The following is a 26,024-nucleotide window of genomic DNA, read 5'->3' on the forward strand; positions in this document are numbered from 1 at the left end:
TATTCTACCCATTGCCCCTCCCCCTAGAGGAGTGCATTCCCTATTCCCCTATGAGATTTTGTTTGTCACCGCCCCAAGATTAGGGTGTTACTATCCTCAGCAGTTACAAGTACAGTCGGATGCACTAACTAATTATGTGGCTGCATTATCAAGGGAGTTGACTAAAATACATGCCCGCGTGTTTTCTTCTATTCCAGATCCAGTGGCTGGGACTCACAGATTTGATGGTCCATTCCAGGTTCTGCTCAAGGTGGAAGGGAAGAACACCGGGATCCACGCTTCCCACTGCAAGAAGGTGCCAGCGCCAGAAGTCTAAGGATCATACATATCCTTTGTCTAATATCAATGGCACTAGGCAGCTCAGAGATAGCCATAACTATGAAAAGGGGACGAATATGGTTCTGGTTTAATTCAGTAAATACCACTGTAGGCACATATGTTTTTGACACATGTGCAATGTTAGCTTGCCCAAGAGGGAGCTAATCAATGGAAGTGGTATAGTGATGTATATGGGGAAGGATATGTGTGTGTCACTGGTGGCTCATGGGAGAAGATTGTAAGTCCTGGTCCGCAGCAGCCTGGAACTCTGGGCCCCCATGGGGTTACAAAGCTGAACATTCCTCAGCTACAGACAGCAAGGAAAACAAAAATAGACCTTTGTTAGACCGCAGGAAGTTGATTAAAACAGGGCCCGGTATGTGGCTAACACTAACCATTGAGAATCCAGTCCCTAGTGATGTCCTTGATTGGTGCTTTGGCGGGACTAACCAAGGTCACCAGAAAAGGTTTGAAATTAAGGATATATATATAGCTCATGGGAATGGAGACACCAAAATGCACCCTTAATCCATTCTATAGAACAACATGTTCAGTCCTACAAGAAAATGGTAGCTATAGCAAATCCAACCTTCGTAGACACCATGGCCATAGAAACAGGATATTCAGATGTTAACCTTTGGCTCGAGTGGATGAGTTATACAGCAGGGAAGAGTAATAGAACCAACTGTTATGTTTGTGATAGCGCCAGGCCTCATCTAAGTACAGTCCCATTATATATCCCAGAACAAGCAGAGGAATGCTTCCTCAGCCTTTATACCAATAGCTCCACAAATCACTCAAATTGTGAACGGTGGAAGAAGGAATATCCTATAACCACCAAAACCCCTAGAACAGGAGAAGGTATCACCATTTACCCTGGGAACTATACTTGCTATTCCATCCCAGGTAGTCAAGGCAGATTCATGGTAAACTTTACTGATGGTTACTGTTCCTCATGTCGAGCTATAGATAAAACCAAACTACAAGGCCAAGTCCAGTCTCTAGGTGATATTTACTGGTTATGTGGAGATATGAAGTTTAGAACCCAGTTAGAAGGAAACTGGACTGGAGAATGCACATTGACTAAAGTCATTATGCCTGTGCATATCTTTAACCCCGAACCAATAGGAGAACAAGAAACTCACCATAGGAACAGGGAGCCTTGACCCCCATGTGTATATTGATGCAATTGGAGCCCCAGGGGGGGTCCCAGATGAGTTTAAGACTAGAGATCAAGTAAAAGCAGGATTTTAATCTTTCCTACTACCCCTAGTCACCATAAACATGAATGTAGACTGGATTAATTATATCTATTACAATCAACAAAGGTTTGTAAATTTTTCATTAGAAGCATTTAACGGACAGGCTGAACAGCTTAGCGCCACATCTACTATGATGTTTCAAAATAGGATGGCCTTAGATATGATCTTAGCCAAGAAAGGAGGGGTATTTAAAATGTTTGAGGATACCTGCTTTACATACATCCCAGATAACACAGGACCCAAAGGTAATGTAACCATAGCCATAAAAAAAAGTTAGAAAGCCTTTCATTGGAACTTAAAAGAAATTCTGGAGTGTCAGACCACTGGGGCCAATATTTTAATGGAATGGGGGGTTGGCAAAAGATGTTGATTCAAATAGGAATAACAATTCTAACAATTTTCTTATCATCCTTGCATTTATCATCTGTTGTGTGCTGCCATGCCTGAAAAAGATGTGTGCAAAAGCCATGGACAATGCTACTCCTATGATGACAAACCTCGACTATGAAGAATACCATGATGGACCACATACCCCATTGCATAAATTCATGAATACAGAATCATTGTAAATATAAGGGACAGCATCTGAAAATCTAAGTACAAAGTCTGTGGCAAGGGCGGTCATGAAAAAGCCATGACTCATCTAACGTACAGCAAGAAGAAAAAGAGTTGGAGAAGTACATAGGACAGATGAGATAGAACTATATATTTAGGAAGGAATGTAAAAATAGACATTTTAAGGGGGGGAAATTGTAATGGATTTAATAAATCTAATCATTTAAATATATATATATATATATATATTTTAATTGGTATAAAATGTTATATTTTACATCTGCTTAATTCTTTTGCTCAATATTAAGCTGACCTGACAGAAATCAGCTGCCTCTCCTCCCCCAGTGTAGCCTGATAATCAAGATTGAACTGTTTGCAGAGAGATAAAGTAATGTCAAAATGACATTTGGATATTTGGGGAGAAGAACAAGGTTAATAATTGCTTAGAGCTTAGAAGCAAAACAAGTTAAACTTGCACATGACAAAAAAAGATTTACACGTATCTTAAACACACACATGTCACTAATAATTAATCGATAATGGGGGTGGTGATTTATGTTAATTCTGAAGTCTATAAAAACCCCGGTGAAATGCTGTAATAAAAGGAAGGAAGAATTTCTGTACAGAACAACGTGTCAGTGTGTTATTCACTTACTTCGATGCATGCATCAAATAACAATTGATTTGGACGGGAACAGATATCCACTAGGTCCTAAAGGAGAGTTCCACTTCAGAATGTTAGACATGAAAGCAGATGGAGAGCTAAATCCTAAAATAGTCCTAAATCTCATCAATTAGAGCCAATCTTCACACAAAACTTTTAGAACTCTTAAATCTTGACTTTATTTTTAACTTTTTTTTTTATTCAAAAGATTTATTTAAGAATGTACAAAAGTACATATTGCATTTATCCAGTAGTATATAAGAGAGCATGAATATTCTCAAGTAAGAAAACAGACATGAGTAGAAAGATGAAAACAAGTGTTACGCCTAGCGCTCCGGGTCCCCGCTCCTCCCCGGAGCGCTCACGGCGTCTCTTTCCCTGCAGCTCCCCGGTCAGTCCCGCTGACCGGGAGCGCTGCTCTCTCATGGCCGTTGGGGATGCGATTCGCACAGCGGGACGCGCCCGCTCGCGAATCGCATCCCAGGTCACTTACCCGTTCCCGTCTCCTGCGGTCATGTGCTGGCGCGCGCGGCTCCGCTCTCTAGGGCGCGCGCGCGCCAGCTCCCTGAGACTTAAAGGGCCAGTGCACCAATGATTGGTGCCTGGCCCAATTAGCTTAATTGGTTCCCACCTGTTCCCTCCTTATATCTAGTCTCCTCCCTTGCACTCCCTTGCCGGATCTTGTTGCCCTAGAGCCTAGTGAAAGCGTTTTTGTGTGTTTATACCCTGTGTACCAGAACTTTGCTATCTCCCCTGACTACGAACCTTGCCGCCTGCCCCCGACCTTCTGCTACGTCCGACTTTGCTTCTGCCTACTCCCTTGTACCTCGCCTATCTTCAGTATCTTCAGCAGCCAGAGAGGTGAGCCGTTGCTAGTGGATACGACCTGGTCACTACCGCCGCAGCAAGACCATCCCGCTTTGCGGCGGGCTCTGGTGAAAACCAGTAGTGTCTTAGAACCGGTCCACTAGCACGGTCCTCGCTATCCCTCTCTGGCACAGAGGATCCACTACCTGCCAGCCGGCATCGTGACAGTAGATCCGGCCATGGATCCCGCTGAAGTTCCTCTGCCTGTTGTCGCCGACCTCCCCACACTGGTCGCCCAGCAAGCCCGACAGATTGCCCAACAAGATCACCAGCTGTCGTACTTGACCACCATGACTCAGCAACTCCAGTCGCAGCTACAGCAGATTCAGTCTCAGCTACAGCAGCAGCAACCATCTCCTCCGCCAGCTCCTGCACCTCTTCCGCAGCGAGTGGCCACTCCTAGCCTCCGCCTGTCTTTGCCGGACAAATTTAATGGGGACTCTAAGTTTTGCCGTGGCTTTCTTTCCCAATGTTCCCTGCATCTGGAGATGATGTCGGATCAGTTTCCTACTGAAAGGTCTAAGGTGGCTTTCGTAGTCAGCCTTCTGTCTGGAAAAGCCCTGTCATGGGCCACACCGCTCTGGGACCGTGATGACCCCGTCACTGCCTCTGTACACTCCTTCTTCTCGGAAATTCGAAGTGTCTTTGAGGAACCTGCCCGAGCCTCTTCTGCTGAGACTGCCCTGCTGAACCTGGTCCAGGGTAATTCCTCCGTTGGCGAGTACGCCATACAATTCCGTACTCTTGCTTCTGAACTTTCCTGGAATAATGAGGCTCTCTGCGCGACCTTTAAAAAAGGCCTATCCAGCAACATTAAAGATGTTCTGGCCGCACGAGAGACTCCTGCTAGCCTGCATGAACTCATTCATCTAGCCACTCGCATTGACATGCGTTTTTCTGAGAGGCATCAAGAGCTCCGCCAGGAAAAAGACTTAGATCTCTGGCCACCTCTCCCACAGTCTCCACTGCAATCTGCGCCTAGGCCTCCCGCCGAGGAGGCCATGCAAGTGGATCGGTCTCGCCTGACCCTGGAAGAGAGGAATCGCCGTAAGGAAGAGAATCTTTGTTTGTACTGTGCCAGTACTGAACATTTTCTGGTGGATTGCCCAATCCGTCCTCCACGTCTGGGAAACGCACGCTCACACTCAGCTCTCGTGGGTGTGGCGTCTCTTGATGCCAAGTCGGCTTCTCCACGTCTCACGGTACCTGTTCGGATTTCCACTTCAGCCAGCTCTCCCCTCTCAGCCGTGGCCTGTCTGGACTCTGGAGCTTCTGGAAATTTTATTCGGGAGTCCTTTGTGAATAAATTCCATATTCCGGTGACCCGACTTGTCAAGCCACTCCGCATCTCCGCGGTCAACGGAGCCAGGTTGGACTGTACCATACGTTTCCGCACGGAGCCCCTTCTTATGTGCATCGGATCTCACCACGAGAGGATTGAACTTTTGGTCCTCCCCAATTGCACCTCGGAAATTCTCCTTGGACTTCCCTGGCTTCAACTTCATTCCCCAACCCTGGATTGGTCCACTGGGGAGATCAAGAGTTGGGGGTCCTCTTGTTCCAAGAACTGTCTAAAACCGGTTCCCAGTAACCCTTGCCGTAACTCTGTGGTTCCTCCTGTATCTGGTCCCCCTAAGGTCATTAAGGACTCTGCCTGCCACAGGAAATGCCCCTCCCCCCCTCCCAGTTCCATCAGGCAAGCTTCTGTGTCCCCTCATGGCCCTCCTCCTGGTGTCACACTGCCCCGTGCCAGGTCCCGCCCTCTGCCCTCTCTCCCCATTCCTACTCCTGCGGTTCTGCCTGCCGTTGAGGAATCCCTCCATCCTTTCCCGGTGTCCTCATCCCAGGGGAGGCAGTTACCCGATAAAGAGAAGGGGAGACCTAAGGGGGGGGGTACTGTTACGCCTAGCGCTCCGGGTCCCCGCTCCTCCCCGGAGCGCTCACGGCGTCTCTTTCCCTGCAGCTCCCCGGTCAGTCCCGCTGACCGGGAGCGCTGCTCTCTCATGGCCGTTGGGGATGCGATTCGCACAGCGGGACGCGCCCGCTCGCGAATCGCATCCCAGGTCACTTACCCGTTCCCGTCTCCTGCGGTCATGTGCTGGCGCGCGCGGCTCCGCTCTCTAGGGCGCGCGCGCGCCAGCTCCCTGAGACTTAAAGGGCCAGTGCACCAATGATTGGTGCCTGGCCCAATTAGCTTAATTGGTTCCCACCTGTTCCCTCCTTATATCTAGTCTCCTCCCTTGCACTCCCTTGCCGGATCTTGTTGCCCTAGAGCCTAGTGAAAGCGTTTTTGTGTGTTTATACCCTGTGTACCAGAACTTTGCTATCTCCCCTGACTACGAACCTTGCCGCCTGCCCCCGACCTTCTGCTACGTCCGACTTTGCTTCTGCCTACTCCCTTGTACCTCGCCTATCTTCAGTATCTTCAGCAGCCAGAGAGGTGAGCCGTTGCTAGTGGATACGACCTGGTCACTACCGCCGCAGCAAGACCATCCCGCTTTGCGGCGGGCTCTGGTGAAAACCAGTAGTGTCTTAGAACCGGTCCACTAGCACGGTCCTCGCTATCCCTCTCTGGCACAGAGGATCCACTACCTGCCAGCCGGCATCGTGACAACAAGATTACATTCAGTATTGTAAGCAAGAGCGTCAAGTTAATTGATGATACATTTCAAGATCAATGTCCAAGAAGGCAATATGGTAAGCAAAGTCATGTCACAATGTACACATTCATATTTAGCTTAACATTATATATGCGTAGATGCAAATTAATTGCATCGGAAATTAGACAGAAAGGGCATCAGCATAACCTATAAGGCAAGGTACAATCATTCATATGTGGCCTAGAGTTAAGACAAGGGATCTATCTACAAGCAGCTTTAGATAACAGAAATGACAGAAAAGATTTATATTATACTGAATGCAGGTCTAGGAGGTCTCCATAGTTCATAATATTTATGAGGAGGTAAATTAATTTGTGGAGGTAAAGAAATGTGTTTATACTAATTATATATTGGCTTATGTTTGTTGTCTGATCATTCAGCCGATGCTGGCAAATCAACTTTCTAGCTTGGAAAAGGTTTTATGTAAAAAGGGGGAAGTTAAGTGGAGGGCTGTGGAAAATGTAAATGTCTAAGAGGTGACATATAAGGACATCATCCCAATATTCTTTATCTATTCTGCTTGGGCAGAAGTTGCTCAGTTAGTATTTCTGCCTTGATCCACTGGGGTCCTTACTTGAAGTCTTACCAATGTGCATATAGTTTGAATGATCTCCCAGATACTTCAGTTTCCTCCCCCCACACTCCAAAAGGTTAGCACATATGTTTGAGACAGGAAATTTTTATTATGAGCCCCAATGGGCAAAAGAAGAAATCAAAAGACCAGACAAGATATCAAGTGGAGGTGTGGGGTCACCTAGGAGACTACAGCATAATATTTTTAATTTATCCTCTATACCAGGGGTCTCAAACTCCCGGCCCCTGGGACGAAAGTTTGCGGCCCGCAACAGGGATCTGATATGCAGATCCGGGCACCGGGCAGGTGATTTCTTCAGGCATTTAGCCCTGCTTGGGCAAGCAGGGCTAAATGCCGGAAGAAATTCACACACTTTGGCAAACTGCTACAGTACTTACATCTCCCTGTTGCAGCCTATTACGAGCCTTCCTGGAGGAGTGTGCACGATTGGTGACATCATCACATCCACAGCCCAAGACGTCAGGACGCTGAGGTCCTGTGTGGCGTATGTGATGACGTCACCTATCGCGTACAACCCCACAAAGAAGGCTCGCCATCGGATAAAGCCCCGTTGGGTGAAATGCGTTGGAGGTCTGGTGGGTAACTGGGGAGCGCAGGGAGTTTCATTGATTCATGCCGCTATTACATGTGGCCCTCTTTGTGATCCGTTTTGTGTGCGTTTTTAAACATATTGGTCTTATCCATTCCCTTTGTACGCTGTTGGCACTTTAATCATGTGAGTTACACTGCAATTGACAAGTGCATATTTATTATATTTATGAGGCAATGTTGCTCTGATATGTGCCTTATGTGTATATATAATTTCTTCAATCTCACTTTGCACCACTGTTTAGCACACCTGGACTATATATACATATATTTTTTTACCTCCTTCTTTGTCTCCCACCTGCTCCCTGGTTCCCACTTTTGTTTGTCCACGCTGTGTGTGTATTTTTATATGTCTTTGAATTATTCTAAATAAAATTCATTTTAATCTATACATGGTCCGCTTTCAAGTGGTTTCTTTTCCTTTTTGGTTCTATAGTTAGAGTGTTTACCACAGGACCCCATACATTTATGAGCATATCTCCTTCCCTTTTTTGGCGCTTTGACAGCATCGTAACAGCAAGATCTGGCCATGGATCCCACTGGGGTTCCTCTGCCAGATAATCCGGATCTTGCTTCTTTAGTGGCGCTCCGGTCACAGCAGTTGAGCCAGTTATCTGCCATGATGCAGCAGTTGCTAACTGCTCAACAACAGCCGCAACAGCCTCAGCCTCCTCCTGCTCCAGTGCTGCCTCCCGCTGCTGCAGTCTCTTCCGGAACAAAACTTCGTTTGTCTCTTCCAGAGAAATATGAGGGGGATCCCAAGTCCTGTAATGGTTTCGTGACTCAGTGCTCCATGCACATTGAACTCATGGCGGAACAGTTCCCTACGGAACGAGCATAGGTGGCCTTCGTCATCAGTCTCCATACTGGAAGGGCTTTGGCCTGGGCAACTCTGCTTTGGGACCACAGAAATCTCCAGACTTTCCTGATGATATTTCAGGGTGTCTTTGAAGAACCAGCCCGAGCTTCCTCCGTTGAAATGGCACTGCTCAGTCTTTCGCAGGGCAACTTCTCTGTGGGCGAAAACGCCATTCAATTTAATACACTGGCATCAGAATTATCTTGGAACAATGAAGCTTATGTGTCACTTTCAAGAGAGGACTTTCTAGCCATATCAAGGATGTCATTGCCGCCCTGGAAATTGACTGCTACCCTGAATGAACTTCGTCATTTAATTTCTTCTCGGCAAGATGACAGAGCACCAACGCGTTTCGACCTGCTAGCAAATTTTAATAATGATTAAGACTTGCTAGCAGGTCGAAATGCGTTGGTGCATTTTCTTTTGTGTTTTTACATTTATTTTTTATTTTTGTACTACTTGGATTTAAACCATGTTTGAATAAAGCTTCACTATTTTACATGACTGGGAGCTGGATCACCTTGTTGATTATCGCACCTGGAGACACGGCTCCAGGGTTTTGTCTGTTTGCTTCCACGAGGAGGGCTGTGCTGGTGTCTACCAAAGGCTGACATTCTGGTGAGCTGAACTACTGTTCTTTCTCCTATTTTGACTACACACAATCTCTATTGTATGCCACTTCACGTATGAAGTTTTAAGCAGACAAGAAAAGGCGATCTCCTCCTGAGTTCTCTCCTGGTGATAGAGTCTGGCTGTCTTCAAAGTATATATACTTTAAGGTACCCAGTTATAAAGTGGGTCCTCGCTATTTGGGTCCCTATAAGATCAAGAAACGTCTAAACCCTGTCGCCTATTCTCTCCATCTGCGGTCCTCACTCCGGATCCCGAATTCTTTCCATGTCTCCCTCTTGAAAGCTGTCATCCACAACCACTTTTCAAATAAAAACATCTCACCTACTCCCATCTCAGGTACTTCTGATGTTTATGTTATTAAAGAAATTTTGGACTCTAAGTTTATCAGAGGTAAACACTTTTTCCTAGTGGATTGGGAAGGAATTGGCCTGGAGGAAAGGTCTTGGAAGCCACAGGACAATGTATTAGACTGTTACCTTATCCACCAATTTTTGTCTTGAAAAAAGAGGGGGGGGGACAAACAGAGGGTGGGGGTACAGTCATGGGGAACGCTCCAATCATTATCTTAATGAGCTATAGTAAAATGAAACCTGAGCTTTGATTGGTTTTCATGGGCAAAACCAGACAGTTTAATTTCAGACAGATTGATAAATCTGGGCCAGTGTCCTCAAAACTACACAAATAAAATTGGACATATTGGACTAAATAGCATCCTAAATAGGCCTTGTGAACAATATATACCATATGTGAATAACCATGTAGAATCAGGGGAAAATCATATGGTGAAATAAATTATAAAAAATGAAAGGGGGAAATTTATCAAAACCTGAGTAGAGGATGAATGAAGCAGCTGCCCATAGCAACCAATCAGATTGCTTCTTTTTAGACGTTTTTTTTTTTTTTTTTTTTTACAAATAAGAGAAACAATCTGAATGGTTCTTATAGGCAACTTCTCCATTCCAGTGTTAATCACAGCTTTTCAATTGTTAATGGCAAGCATCAGAATAACTGCAGTCTATGAAGAGAGAACAGCTCCAGCACTTCATAATCCAGTGGAGACTCAGGAGGGGACAGTCATGTACATCCTTGTTTTCCAAGTACAGGTATGTCCTATGTGCTCTAGGGATTAAACCAGCAGGTGTTGAAGCACCACCTCAAAAACACTAAAGTAAAAAGATCACCCCGTCCAGCTGACATTCACTCCAGTTCTGCAGGAATTACTGTAATAGACAGACATTTATTCCTATATACTACGTGTGAGCACAGTCGGGTGGTCATGTACCTATCAGTTTATGATGTCCTGCTCTGTGAAAGTTCTCTACTATCTTAACAGATGCAGAAAACCAGAGACAGTGCAGTCCCTGCAGAAAGAAAGTAAGGGTCTGACTTTAGAAATTAAGGCTCTACAGAAGCACATAGAGAGGCATCACAAGTAATCAGTGTAAGATATATATATATATATATATATATATATATATATATATATATATATATATAAAACAAAACCATGCAGCACTACTTATCCAGATGAACTGCGTAGAGTGCCAGCGCCTTTAAACGTGATTGGGGTCCATGTAGATAGCAAACCAAAAATTTGCACAGAACTCCAAAATACAAAACAACGGTCATTTATTCACTCATGGCAAAAAACAGCAGCTCAAAAAGAGCCTTTTTCAAGCAAGAGACAGGACACAGATGGAGTCTGATCATCTCCAAGAGTATGGTAGGAAAAATTTCTTGTACTCTAGCCAAGTACCACTGTCTTCCTCCTTTGGTCTATCTTTGTGCCTGTCAACTGTCTCGTGGCCAGCAAAGACAGGTAAAATAAATTATTGCCCAGAGTCTTTTAACAGAACCTGTCATAAGTAACTATCTGCTCCCCGAGTGTGTATGAAATGTGAGTGAGTGAGTGAATAAGCAGAATCCTGGGGGGACTGGGTCTCTCAGGAGATTGAATTTCGGGGTAAACTAATGATCCACAGAAAGGATATTAGTGGATTTTGGCACAGGATGCCGGTAATAATGTCATAATACCACCAACAAAATAATGGCCACAGTGAATTAACCACAATTGGTCCACTTAACCATTGCTCACAACCAAAAAGAACCAATCGTGTAAAATCACAGTATTTATTGAACAAATATAAAAAAAAGACATACATTTAAAAAAATAGAGATAACATTAAAATATGGGCACATAAGTGACAAAAACAGAAAAATGGAGCTGATAAGGAATACAGCAATACATGGAATACGGGACAAAGGCAGATACAATGAAAATATCTCTCTGCATAATCACCATAGGATATGGCATGTAGAAAAAGAAGTACCATACGCATAGACAGAGAGATGGTCAAAACATAAGATAAATCCTATACAAATAAGGCTGGAAAGAAACAAAGAGACCAAGAAGAAACAAGACACTGCCCGCCATGCATGTTGCCACCTACCAGCTCACCCCAATGTACGTTTCCCTTTTGTGCTTCGCCAGGGGGCTCTGAGATGGTAATGAGAGCTGGAGAAACTGAAAAAGTGTTTGTGTGTATGTGTGTGTTAAGGGATGAAAGGAAGGTATGATGGGAGTTGTAGCCCCCTCAGAAATTTCAAAACTGTGTATGTGTTGTAAACTAAGTTGTTGAGTAGGATTGACCAATTATCTCCCAAAGAATGTTCCTTAGTGGTATTGAATATAGTAGTTTGAGTAGACAAATAACTATATGAATTGTGTTGTTGAGAAAACTGATAAGTTAGTCCAAAAGTTAATGATACATACAAGTGATTAGACAAGTAAAAGAGGAGCAGATTGTTGTTAGCAGCTTGATAGGGTTAGAGAGAGAAACAAAATGGAGACTCAAGGTTTTGATGAATACTAGAGAAACAAAATGGAGACTCAAGGTTTTGATGGAAAAGCATGTGATGAGTGAAGAGAAGAATGGACTATGGATATTAAGGCAGTTGAAAGTTTGAAATATACTAATGGTTGATGGACAAAAGTATTCATATATAGCAGTGTTATAAACAATCATAGACAGCAGTGTGATTCTTGAGAGTAAATTATGATTTGATTTATTTATATTGTAGTCATCTGAACTGTTATAGTTAAGTCAAAGATAAAGGGGACTGTGGTTGGCTAAAATTATAATCAAAATAATTAGGTAATGAAATTACACTGATGTATAGACATATATTTTTGTAGCCTGTTGATGGGATGTTAAATAGAGCCTTTGTTTCAGCGTGTGTATTATAACTTCCAGATGTGTGAGCAGTTCCATGAATGGGAGTTGTTTGATGTTTTTTCCAATGGTGGGGGTAAAAGTGAAGATAATGATGAGGAGTGCTTAGTGCTATGGAATGCAGAGGTTGTGGTAGGTCTCTAGGAAAGCTGAGTGAAATCATGGTTGAAGCTGTTTATGTAAGTTTGTGTTGTAATGGATCCTTTTTAGATTAGTAAAGAACAAAAGAAAATCCATGTGGTATTAATTGTACCTATTTTATGATATTACATTCATTTCGTAATAAGGTTTGTTTTCACAGTTGTGCAAGATGGATGCCAAAAATGAAGTGTATCAGGAAATGTGATTACTTGACTGATTATATTATAGGAGTAACAAAAGAAGTTTGGCCAAGGAAAATAAAATAAGATATAAAAATAGGGATCACTATTTAATTGATAAATATTACCGAAGTATTTAAAATCAGCTAATGAGTATTTCATTATAAACAATTTGCATTGAAGGTGATTTTTCCAATTTTTGAAAGAGCTCTGTATATTTTTTATTCTTTTACATTTTTGTTGAGAATGTGTGTTGGGCCCTGTGTGTTGTACATTGAGTATTTGTACATGTCAGTAATATTACATGTTACATGTGTATTGTATGTCCTCATGTAAAGTGACACAGGAATCCAGTCAGTCATAAGACATTCAAGGGTTATTGATGACTGATCTACACTGAGGGAAAACAAAAACCCAGACATCAAAGAGGCGGTGACCAGTGATATAGAGGAGTGGGAGGAGAAAGTTGGGACTCATAGGGAGAATGACAGCCTCATCTACTGAAACACAAAATCACATTAGACTTGAAGGAAATATACATCTACTGTTTGAAATTGAGTATGTCCATAGTACATGTATACACAATGTGATATACTTATACATTCTACATTACATTTATTTAAATAACATCAATTGTGAGTGGACAACTTTATAATGATAATTTAGTGTAATATGAAGATGCAGAAAAAGAAGACCACTCTTTGGTAGCTTTGCTACCCTCAGATTATGATTAATTGTCTTGAACTTATGAGGTTAAGAATTCAAGAGCCATGATAAGATATCAGAGAATCCATGGTTGACGCTTGAGTTGTAAATGTAAGCTTGCACCAATTGATGCAAAGATGTAATGAACCAGACAGGAAATATGGTGACCACACACAGAATGAAGTTCTACTTCAATAAAACACTCCATCTGAGCTGTTGGTTCGGAAAGTAGAGTTAAAGATATTCACTGAGATGTGTACAGATATAGGTCAGACATAATGAGTATGTGTACACTTTTATATTACCGCCAACTAATATGGGCCTATTGGAGTAGAGGTTTTCTTGACTCCTTGGGCAAACCAATCAAATGTAGAATGTGTAGTTTGTAGTTCAAGTGTTAAAACTCCTAGAGCTATCAGAAAAGGTTGCCATAATAGATCAAACCCACATGAAGGAGACAACCTCAGAAGCCAAGGGGATTGGATGGTGGAGAAGGCTGCCAAGGCTGCAGTGCTCATGTCCTCCCACAGTTGTGGTACAGAGTATAGGATTGGGAAGTTGTAGTACAGAGTATAGGATTGGGAAGTGTGGATCTGTCTGGTTCGGTCTCTTGCAGGAACCAGCAATGCATGCTGAGAGAGACCAATGGAAGAAGAAAGAGGTGACGGGTAATAGTAATGGGAGAATTAGTGCATGCACTATTTCTCCCATTCATTCGCCCGTCACAAAATAAAGTCTATTATTAATAACAGGTGATAACGGGTTAGAACAGCTATTAGAAAAAATCCCATAGATTATAATGGGATTTTCTAATAGCCGTTTGTGATTTTGTACTGGCCATGTAACTGCCGATTTCCCCTCTTTTTTATAATGGGCGTTCATAACGGGTGCATTTTTATAGTGTGAAAGCACCCTAAGTGCCACATCCACTATGACATTCCAAAATCATATGGCATTAGATATGGTGTTAGCAGATAAAGGGTGTAAAATGTTTGGGGAGACCTGTTGCACATATATCCCAGCCAATACAGGACACAATGGTAAAGTAATTATAGCCATAAAGAAACTAGAAGACCTATCGGTAGAACTTAAAAATAATTCTGGAATATCAGACCCTTGGGATCAGTACTTTGATGAGATGCGAGGGTTGAAAAAGACTTTGGCCCAAATAGGAATAACCATACTTATAATCCTGATAATCCTTGTTTTTGTTGTGTGTTGTGTTTTGCCTTGCTTAAAGAAGATGTGTGAGAAGGCTGTCGAGAATGCCACGCCAGTGATGACTTTGAGACTACTGATGAAGCCTATACCCCATTACAGAGCTTCAGTGCCATCTATAAAACCAGTGAACCATAGGGACAGCATCAGACTTCATATGTGTAAAGTCTGAGGCTAAGGGGGTCCATGGACAAGCCATGGGTTGTCGAAAGTACAGTGTTTGAGAAAACACATTGTGGCAGATGAGTTAGGATGATGATAACTAGGGAAAGGTAAAATAGTAATTTTAAGGGGGTATTGTAATATATATATATATATATATATATATATATATATATATATATATATATATATACATTTCATGCTTGAAAAAGGCTTGTTAGCCGAAATGTCGCATTGTTTCTCTTGATGCAATAAAGACCCTGTAGCTTGCACTTTACCTGGACCTTGTGTTGGGTGCTGTTTCCTTGTGAAGGAAGATATATCTATATATATATATATATATATATATATATATATGTTACACCGAGCGCTCCGGGTCCCTGCTCCTCCTCGGAGCGCTCGCGGCATTCCTCTCTCTGCAGCGCCCCGGTCAGATCCGCTGACCGGGAGCGCTGCACTGACACTGCCGGCGGGGATGCAATTCGCATAGCGGGATGCGCCCGCTCGCGAATCGCATCCCAAGTTACTCACCTGTCCCGGTCCCCGGCTGTCACGTCCTGGCGCGCGCGGTTCCGCTACTTAGGGCGCGCGCGTGCCAGCTCTCTGGGATTTGAAGGGTCAGTGCACCAATGATTGGTGCCTGGCCCAATCAGTCTATTAGCTTCCACCTGGTCCACGTCCATATAACCTCACTTCCCCTTCCCTGCTTTGCCGGATCTTGTTGCCCTTGTGCCTAGAGAAAGCGTTTACTGTGTTTGCCATTCAAGTGTTCCAGACCTCTTGCTATCACCATTGACTACGAACCTTGCCGCCTGCCCTGACTTTCTGCTACGTCTGACCTCGCCTCTGTCTAGTCCTTCTGTCCCACGCCTTCTCAGCAGTCAGCGAGGTTGAGCCGTTGCTGGTGGATACGACCTGGTTGCTACCGCCGCAGCAGGACCATCCCGCTTTGCGGCGGGCTCTGGTGAATACCAGTAGCAACCTAGAACCGGTCCACCGACACGGTCCACGCCAATCCCTCGCTGACACAGAGGATCCACATCCAGCCTGCCGAATCCTAACAATATATATATATATATATATATATATATATATATATATATATATATATATACTGTATATATCTATCCAGTATAAAAAGACTATTTGACAAGGCCCAAAAAAAAACCCGGTATGGCACCCGTGTTCCAACATCCACCTCTACTATCTACTTTGCCTCCTGCCGAAGAGGCTATAGAAGTGGACCGTTTTCACTTAACGCCACAGGAAAGATCCCGTCGATGCAATGAGAATTTGTGCCTATATTGTGCCAGTCCGAAGCACTTTCTCAAAGACTGTTCTGTACTAGTGTTGCTCGCGAATATTCGCAATTCGAATATTATTCGCGAATATCGCATATTCGCGAATTCGCGAATTTCGCGAATATAGCGCTGTATATTCGTAATTACGAATATTCGTTTTTTTTTTTTTCTTCACAGTACACATCACAGTGATCACCCCTCTCTGCTTCGAGCTTGTGTGGTGTAAAGAAGGCTGTAATACTACTGTGTGAGACTGGCGTGCGAAAATTCGCATATGCGAAAATTAGCATATGCTAATTTTCGCATATGCGAAAATACGCATTTGTTAATTTTCGCATACGGGTATTTCCGCACACGCGAAAATAAAACGAGAATATAACGAATATGCGAATATTCGCGAATATATGACGAATATTCGTCCATATGTTCGCGAATATTCGCGAATTCGAATATGGCCTATGCCGCTCAACACTATTCTGTACGTCCTTCGTGTCCGGAAGAACACTCTCATCTTGGTCAAGTTGGAGTGGCATCCCTTGGTGTGAATTTTGCCTCTCATCGCTTGACCACCCCAGTTCAAGTGTTCACCTCTGCCAGAACCTCTTTCATTGCCTCTGCACTTTTGGACTCCGGTTCCACTGGCAACTTCATTAGTGCCTCCCTGGCCCATAAATACTGTCCAGTGTCATGTCTCACCAAGCCCTTCTACATCTCTTCTGTAAATGGACAGAATCTGAATTGTAAGGTGCAATTTCGCACAGAACCCCTTGACATGCATGTGGAAAATGTTGTTCTATGTGCTACCACAGTGTACTTCAGATCTTCTTCTTGGTCTTCCTTGGTTTCAACGCCATTCTCCACATCTCAACTGGAAGACCGGGGAAATCACTTCCTGGGGACAATGTTGCCAAGATCGCTGTCTTGTTCCTCCTGTGATTGCTTCAGTACCTGTTAGAAGACGGAAGACTCCTCGACACAACCCTGCAAGTTCCTTACAGCCTTTGTCCATTTCTAGCACCCCTTGGTCTCATGTGCTGGGGAACTTTTTTTGTTCCAAAGAAAAGGGGGAGACATAAGGGGGGGGGTACTGTAACAGTGACGGTCCGGCATGTCTCTGTTGCCGGCGGGGCTGGAATCCGCATCGTGGAACACTCCCGCATACGAATCCCAGCCTGTCACTCACCTCCCTCAGCCACTGCCTCACTGTGTCCCTGTCCTCGCAGCTCCGGTGCGTGTGCATCCACCTTATAGGGCACGTGGGTGCCGGAGCTCTGTTTTTTACAGTGCAAGTGCCCAATTAATAAAAGTGCTTACACCTGTCCCCTGGTCCATATATTCCTGTTCCTCCCTTGCTTCCCTGCCGGATCTTTGGTTGTCTATGCCATTGTGAAGTCCTGTGTTCCTGTGCTGCTGTTACTATGTTTCCGTTCCTAGCTACCCTACCTAACCTATACCTGTGTTACCTGCCTGACCTTCTGCCATCCCACCACGTCCTGCCAACCACGTCCAGCTAGTCCCTGTCAGTGCCACGTCACCCCCCCCCCAGCTACCTATGTGGACGAGGCATGCCAGGAGTAGCGACCTGGGTGCCACCTACCGCAGCAAGACCGTTCCACTTTGCGGCGGGCTCTGGTGAAAACCAGTGGCACCTTAGACCCCGCTCCCTGGCACGGCTCAAGTCTCCTTCCACACAGGCCCAGAGGATCCACCACCTGCTATTCACCTGCCGTGATTCCTAACACCTATAAAGTACAGTAGTTATGCCCCCCTATATAGCTGTAGGTGTCTATACTGCCCCAGTATATCGTTTTTAGGCCCCCCAAAATGCCCCCAGATGTAGTTGTAGGCCACCATACTGTCCTGCTTCGGTGCTCCACTGCTCCTTTAGTCAGGGGACCTATTACTATGGCTCATAGCAGTAGGTCCCCAGTCCGCAGGAGAAGTTGAGCACCAAAGCTTATGGTAGTTACTGCCCAGAGTAGCCCTTCACCTTTGTTGTCCTTCTGCTTCATTCCTCGGTGCAGTGACGTCAGCCTACCAACACTTTAGAAGCAGTGACCAGTGGCTGTGGCCACCATTACTGAGTTTTTTTACAAGTACCCAATGTTGTTAACTATAGGCCTGTAAGTTTAAAATCTGTTGTGGCTAACCTTTTTAAGGGTTCTCTAAGAGATGCTATTCTGAAGTATTTTAACAAAAATAACTTTTTTACACAGCACCAACATGGGTTAAAGGGGTACTCCAGTGGAAAACTTTTTTTTTTAAATCAACTGGTGCCAGAAAGTTAAACAGATTTGTAAATGACTTCTTTTAAAAAATCTTAATCTTCCAGTACTTATTAGTGGATGTATACTACAGAGGAAATTATTTTTGTTTGCTATGGGGATTTTCTTCTGCTCTGGACAGTTCCTGAAATGGACAGAGGTATCAGCAGAGATCACTGTGGTCGTGACAGTCAAGAAATCAAAAAAGAAAATATTTTCTTCTGTAGTATACAAATACTAATAAGAACTGGAAGGATTAAACATTTTTTTATAGAAGTAATTTACAAATCTGTTTAGCTTTCTGGCATCAGTTGATTTAAAAAAAAAAAAGGTTTTCCACTGGAGTACCCCTTTAATGCAGGATTGGTGTTGTCCGACTAATCTGATCAGCTGAGGAGGTCAGTTGTAGATTGGATCGGGGTAAAGCTGTGGATGATGTAAATCTGGACTTTTCTAAGGCGTTTTATACTGTGCCACACAAATGGTTAGTACATAAAATGAGGATGCTGGGTCTTGAGGAGGACATATGTAACTGGGTTAACAACTGACTCAGTGATAGGAAGCAGAGGGTGGGTGTCAATGGAACTTATGCTTGTTGGGTGACAGTTGCAAGTGGCATACCATAGGGGAAAGTACTGGGCCCACTTCAATTCAATATGCTTATTAATGATCTTGTAGAGGCATTACAGAGTAGAATTGTAATATTTGCACATGACACTAAACATGGTAAGGTGATCACCACAAAGGAGGATACCATAATATTACAGATCTAGGCCAGCTGGAGGCTTGGCCACAGACATGGCAGGTGAGTAAAAGTTTGTTTTGTTTCATTTTGCAGCCCGGGCATGGAGGATTAATAAAAAAAAAAAAAAAGCGCCATAGTACTCCTTTAAGAGAGGCAAACGTGTGATTAAGGGTGATAACCACCTTAAATTGTAGGGGGGGGGGAGTTCCTGGAAGAAAGGGCGCTGTATGTATTCTGTACAGGACTTTCTTATTCTTATGATTCTCTGTTGATTGCTCTCTAGCTCTGTTCAGGATGCAGAGGAGCCTGCCTGGGTGAGCCTCTTTCTCCCATTAGCAACCCCCTCTTACAGGCTGTTCCCCATGTCTCATCTCTCACAGACTGCTCTACATACCCCTAACTCTCACAGGCCACACATTATGCCTCTTCCTTTTACAAACGTCTCCCTGTGCTCCCTTTCACGAGGGCACATCCTTATTCCCTCTTTCACAGACAGCTCCCTATGTCCTCTTCTTTTTACAACTGTTCCTCATGACTCAATCTCTCACAGACTGCTCCCTATGCCTTCTTCCGTCAGAGGCTTCATCGTATGCCCACATTACTTCGATTTTTTTTTCTGTGATAATAATTATTTAACGTCCTCTATGTTTTTATGCATGACAAAATGTTTGTATTCAGTTTTTTATTTGTTTACTTCACAGGTTACCATCAATCTGTTGTAAAAACAGTGATAGACAGGAAAAATCTAAAGCATCAGATCCATCAAAAAAAGATGACACAACACTTTTGAATGAAGAACAGTCCTATTTTTTGGAAGACAGCACTTTAAATATGAAACTATGCTTCGAGCTCTGTGCATTCTCTATTATTGTACGGATTCTACTTTGTAGCGTAGCAGCTTGGTTTTGTTTCCTCTATGAAATAATTTCCCCCAGACAATGAAATGTTGCAGTATGATGTAAATTTACCTTTCCTTACACACACTAACTGTTAATGTAGTTATATGAGAGACAAACTCCACCCTGGGGAAGTAAATACAAAAGCTAGAAATGATTCATCATGGAAGAAAACTAAAATGAACAAGGGATAGATGTTTTCTGTAAGCGTATAAGGACTTGCAGCATTCTCATAGATGAGACATCACCATGGTGGGTGTGGAGTAGACAAATGCAAATGCTACATTAATACATTTACTTTGCTAACAAAAGGGATTGGGAATGGGGAATATTCACTCAGGATACAATAAGGTAATTATATTAAAATCAAATCAAAATTATACTTATCTCATCCCGATCAGTCGCTGCATTCCGCCATAACAATTCCGACATAAATCTTTTTTCAGTTTATGCAAATGTGTTACTTTGGGGCATGGGTGGAGCTACGGTCACTGCACCAGTAACTGTGATGTCATACCCGCCTGGTGGGCACTCCAGCCCGCTCATCCATATTCATAATCCCCCTCACTGCTTGCTCGCTCTATGCTACAGTACGGCGCATGCACCAATTTCTGGGTACACCTGGAATCAGCGTTTGTCTGAGCTTCATTCCCGTGGCCATTATGGATTTGTAAGAAGTGTCCATTCATCCTCACTGTCTATCATCTCCTGTCATGTCTGCTGCAGGAATGAAGCTCAGCCGAGCGTGGCTTCCAGGTGTACCAAGGAAGCGGCAGATGTGCCGTACTGTAGAACATAGAGTGAGCAAACAGGCAGGGGGATAATGAATATGGATGAATAGGGCGGAGCGCCCACCTAGTGGGGATGACATCACAATGCCCGGAGAAGCAACAGCAGCTTCGCCCATGCCCCAAGCCACTTATTGCATTAACTGAAAAAGATAACATTACTGTGGAACGACAAATTAGTGTGGGACACTGACAGATTTCCTTTAAAGGTTGAGATTTTCTTCTCTTCTTCTTCTGACTTACCACAAACCCCCCCAGATAAAAAAATACTTTGTACATATATCCCTTTTACCTATTGTCTTTTCTCATGGACAACACACAACTCTGACATAGGTTTGCTCCACTCCCCATTTATAAAATCAGTCGCTTTTCTACAGCACAAGCATCGACCTGGTTTATCAGGCTTCTAACACTTATTAGCGTACACTTGCTCAATTACTTAATTTCCTAACATTAATACCTGTGGGTACTTGCTGCTCAATATTCTATAAAAAATGAATGGTAGAGAAAAAACAGAAAAGCAATTATAAATAAAAGCACAGCAAAAAAAAATCTTCAATTTAAAGTGTACCTGTCGTTTGCTAAAACTTTTTAGACAATGTAGATTATAACATTATATGTCAATATGTAATATACATATACCAGCCTTTTGTGTGAGCTGGGGGCATGTCACAAGCCCTGCTTGTCCTCAGTGTACAGAGCCCTGCTTGTCCTCAATGTACAAAGCCCTGCTTGTCCTCAGTGTACAAAACCCTGCTTGTCTTCAGTGTACAGAGCCCTGCTTGTCCTCAGTGCACATAGCTCTGCTTGTCCTCACTGTACAGAGCCCTGCTTGTCCTCAGTGTACAGAGCCCTGCTTGTCCTCAGTGTACAGAGCCCTGCTTGTCCTCAGTGCACAGAGCCCTGCTTGTCCTCAGTGTACAAAGCCCTGCTTGTCCTCGGTGTACAGAGCCCTGCTTGTCCTCAGTGGACAGAGCCCTGCTTGTCCTCAGTGCACAAAGCCCTGTTTTCCTCAGTGTACAAAGCCCTGCTTGTCCTCAGTGTACAAAGCCCTGCTTGTCCTCAGTGCACAGAGCCCTGCTTGTCCTCATTGCACAGAGCCCTGCTTGTCCTCAGTGTACAGAGCCCTGCTTGTCCTCAGTGCACAAAGCCCTGCTTGTCCTCAGTGTACAGAGACCTGCTTGTCCTCAGTGTACAGAGCCCTGCTTGTCCTCAGTGCACAGAGCCCTGCTTGTCCTCAGTGCACAGAGCCCTGCTTGTCCTCAGTGCACAGAGCCCTACTTGTCCTCAGTGTACACAGCCTTGCTTGTCCTCAGTGCACAAAGCCCTGTTTTCCTCAGTGTACAGAGCCCTGCTTGTCCTCAGTGTACAGAGCCCTGCTTGTCCTCAGTGCACAGAGCCCTGCTTGTCCTCATTGCACAGAGCCCTGCTTGTCCTCAGTGCACAGAGCCCTGCTTGTCCTCACTGCACAGAGCCCTGCTTTTCCTCAGTGTACAAAGCCCTGCTTTTCCTCGGTGTACAGAGCCCTGCTTGTCCTCCGTGTACAAAGCCCTGCTTGTCCTCAGTGCACAGAGCCCTGCTTGTCCTCAGTGAACAGAGCCCTGCTTGTCCTCAGTGTACAAAGCCCTGCTTGTCCTCGTTGTACAGAGCCCTGCATGTCCACAGTGCACAGAGCTCTGCTTGTCCTCAGTGCACAGAGCCCTGCTTGTCCTCAGTGTACAGAGCCCTGCTTGTCATCAGGGTACAGAGCTCTGCTTGTCCTCACTGCACAGAGCACTGCTTGTTAACCCACACTTTCTGTATTTGCTCAGTGCACAGAGACACAGCTGCAGGGAAGAAGCAAGGATTTTTTTCACCCAAAAACATACATTTTGTAGCAGTAATGCTACAGATCTTCTTTTCTTTGTTTCTTAACCCATAGAGACCAAATTTATTCTACTAGTGACTAGGTTCCTGCTGTTTATCAAATGTATATTATTACTATTGTAGTTCCGGTCCAATTAATTAAATACTCTATTAATCATTAAAATAATAAGGATGCATTGCAATGGTTTAAGGCACAATATGACAGAAAATTTTCTGCTGTGACCGAAATTAATCACTAATGAGAGCTTGGTGCTGTCCTTCATCCGGCTTCTGGGAGGGGACGATTCTCTTCTATCGGTCACCCTTTGTCTTCCCATAATGCTATCTCATGTAGACATGCCGTTATTTTTTTTCCAGGGGTGTGAAATAAGCAGCAAATAACACCTATCGGGACACGTTAGTTTTATGTATGACTTTAATTGGCCTCGGATTTTGTTCTTTCTTCTTGCCAAAACAAAATAAGCCATTATAGTAAGCATCGTTACGGAGAGAGTCCTGGATCCGATGCTGGCTTTGATCACAGCTCTGGGACTTGAAGATATCTCTGCTCCAAAGGTTTTTCGGATTCATTTCAGTGGAGTTAATTTAGGCTGTTATCATGTTATTTTCTGCTGCAGTTAAAGGGTTGTATATATTTTATTTCTGCCTCTTTTAGACAGCCCCCTTTTAATATGACCTGATAGCGCTGTGGTCTTCAACATGTGTCGCTCCAACTGTTCTGAAGCTATAAATCCCAGTATGCCCTAATAACTGTAGTTGATGAGGAGTTCCCAGGAATATGACTATGCAATATGATTGGTATCTACTGAATTCTGCAAGGAAAATGAGCATTTATTGTATACTGAAGTTGTCAATAGCATGGTCTACTAAGGATCCTAAATGATCAACGTGAAGAGTGAAAATTTTAAAATGGGTTGCCCCTTTAACATAGTCATAAGACTGGGAAACTTGGAAGAGACCATTTCCCTGCTATTCAGTTGCCTTATCTGATGTACAACCCAATCTGCCAGATGTGTTTCCCATCATCAAATGAAAAAGCAGGCAGTGAGACTGTGTAAACCAGGAAGTGGCTTTCCTTTATTCAAGTATGAAGCCCAGTGCAGGAACCCATCAAAAATAGTTAAGAATAATAAACAAATAATAAAGTCCAGCACACAATACCTGTAAGGGGAAAGAATAATCAAGGTCAGTCCAAATCTGAGGTGAGGGCAGGCAGCACAGGTACACGGTCAGAAGAATAGCCAAAGGTCACCAACCAGTGAATCCAATAGAAGATTATAGGGCGCATGTGTCAAAAAGGGGGGGCAGGGAGCAGAGAGTTAGTGAGCGCTAACTGTCCCTAAAATCGCTGACCTTTCCTATTGCCCATCCGCCCTAAAAGAAGGATCGGCAACCACAAAGACAGTCCCTATACTGTGCTAAAATGCATGGACATAGACAAAACAAAACAAACAGATCAGTACATTTTGGGGAACAAGTCAGGAACATATAAGGTTAATGTAATAACCAACTAACAGGACTAAGGTCAAAAAACATAATAGGAAAACTACAAAGCAACAAACAGATACATACAAGGCAAAATATAGCCTACCAATACAAGACAGGATAACAAGAGCACAATTTACACTAGACAAAAAAGACACCCCACTTCATAAAATGAGCAATAATAACTCCAAATGTACTCCTTTCTAGCGACACACTCAACAGTGTGGAATGGATACCAGCCATTGAGAAAACATAAAAAAACATGAAACACAGGCATAGACTCAAACATACTCCTAGATAGACGGATTAGCACAAAGCTCGGAACAGGATTCTATCCTAGGAGATCCAAGTTCCAACAAGGTCAAACAGAACTGATACAAAGGCATAATGTAAACACGGACTAAGATTCACAAAACTCAGGCAAAACATTATACAATCTGAACACAGGTATAAACTAGGAACACTAAATATTTGCAATGCAAGAATACTAAAACCGACACAAAGCAGAATAAAATCTAGATATCAATAACATAGACAGGACAGATAACCATGGTCAAATGTGCTCAGACAGACAAAGGTGAATAAAAAAACATGGTCAGAGTAACAGGTGAAATTACCAGCTTAGAGCAGCACCTGGAGAGGCCTTTTATACCCTCCCAGTGCTGAAGGGCTGGAAGCATTAACTCAGAAACTGTGCAGACATAAACTGTATGTCTGAACAGGCCCCAAAACAGAAAATACCAAAACACTGAAAAAAAGACATTGCAACAAGAACAGGAAACATGGAAACAACAGCTTAGTTTCTGCATATAAGGCAGCAGAATACCTTGCTGGGTTTTAAAGCCCACATGCACCAGGAATTTCCCTGCTCATGAGAAAACACAGGTGTGGTAGTTTCTATTGCATTGTCTGCTCACAGAGATGTGTCCATGCACATGTACAGGTGAAGGGCTCTGTAAGTCATAGGCATCTGGGGCATAACAGACATAAGTTCTGTATCAGGCATGTGCACCTTGATGCACTCCTCCTGGCCACCATGTCAGTATCATAGAGAAGCCAAGATTGTGCCTGCTACGGACTTAGTCTGTGCCCAGATAAGTGAGTCCCTCTGGCTCCACCACAGATTGCTACAAATGTTGCAACTGCCTTTTCAGTGCAGTGTCTAATGCTAGGAAAATTTTTATGTTAATGGAATGTATAGATTTTCAGATCCTTTTCTAGTTCTTACTTCCTTTTCATGCAGTAGGGAGCAGTCATGTTGTGGGAGGGGACAGGAGTGGGCACCATGATTGCACTATGACACATGTGGCAGGTCCTGCTGATCCTGCGGATGGAGAGCAGTCAGCACTGAATCCTGCTTCATGTACAGGAGAGTGGGGAATGGCGGTGAGCTAGTTACCGCCAATGGCAGGTAGGAGGTCAGCTTCTCCCCTGCTTAATCACAGTGTCAGAAGCCCTTGTTTTTTTAACCTTTTTAATAGCAATTTTCTATATGAATTTTTATTTCAATCTTTAAGCTTTTTGTTGTGTCTTCCATATTTGCCTTGTCAAATAGGTGTTTATCCTACCCACTTATGTTTTGCTGCGGTGGGCTGGCTGAGTAGTCACACTAAATTAGAGTGGCAGATGTGGATAGCAAAATGAAAGCTTTAGAAAGAATACCTATTCCCTGAGCTCATATGCTCAAATGTAACGCAAAGCAGTTATTCACATGACTCAAGAGCTCTTTCATGCGGCACAGACTCATATAACAACAATTCCAGTGAATTGCCAGAATTCCTTAGAAATGTAGAAAAAATTATCCCCTCTTTTTTGATGTGATCACCTGGTATTATAGCAATTTATATAACCTTTGATCTTAAGATAATACTTTAATTCAGAGTTCCCTAACAAAGTAAAAAAAAAAAAAAAAGATTTATATGCAGACTATTTATATATGTATGTATGTATATGTAGATATATATCTTAGTGATGATGAGTGTTGGTCTATTCCCCAGGACCCCAGCTGATGAACAAATTGAAGGGACTACAACTCTCTCC

Source organism: Hyla sarda, chromosome 6 (assembly GCF_029499605.1).
Source record: "Hyla sarda isolate aHylSar1 chromosome 6, aHylSar1.hap1, whole genome shotgun sequence".
Taxonomy (NCBI): Eukaryota; Metazoa; Chordata; class Amphibia; order Anura; family Hylidae; genus Hyla; species Hyla sarda.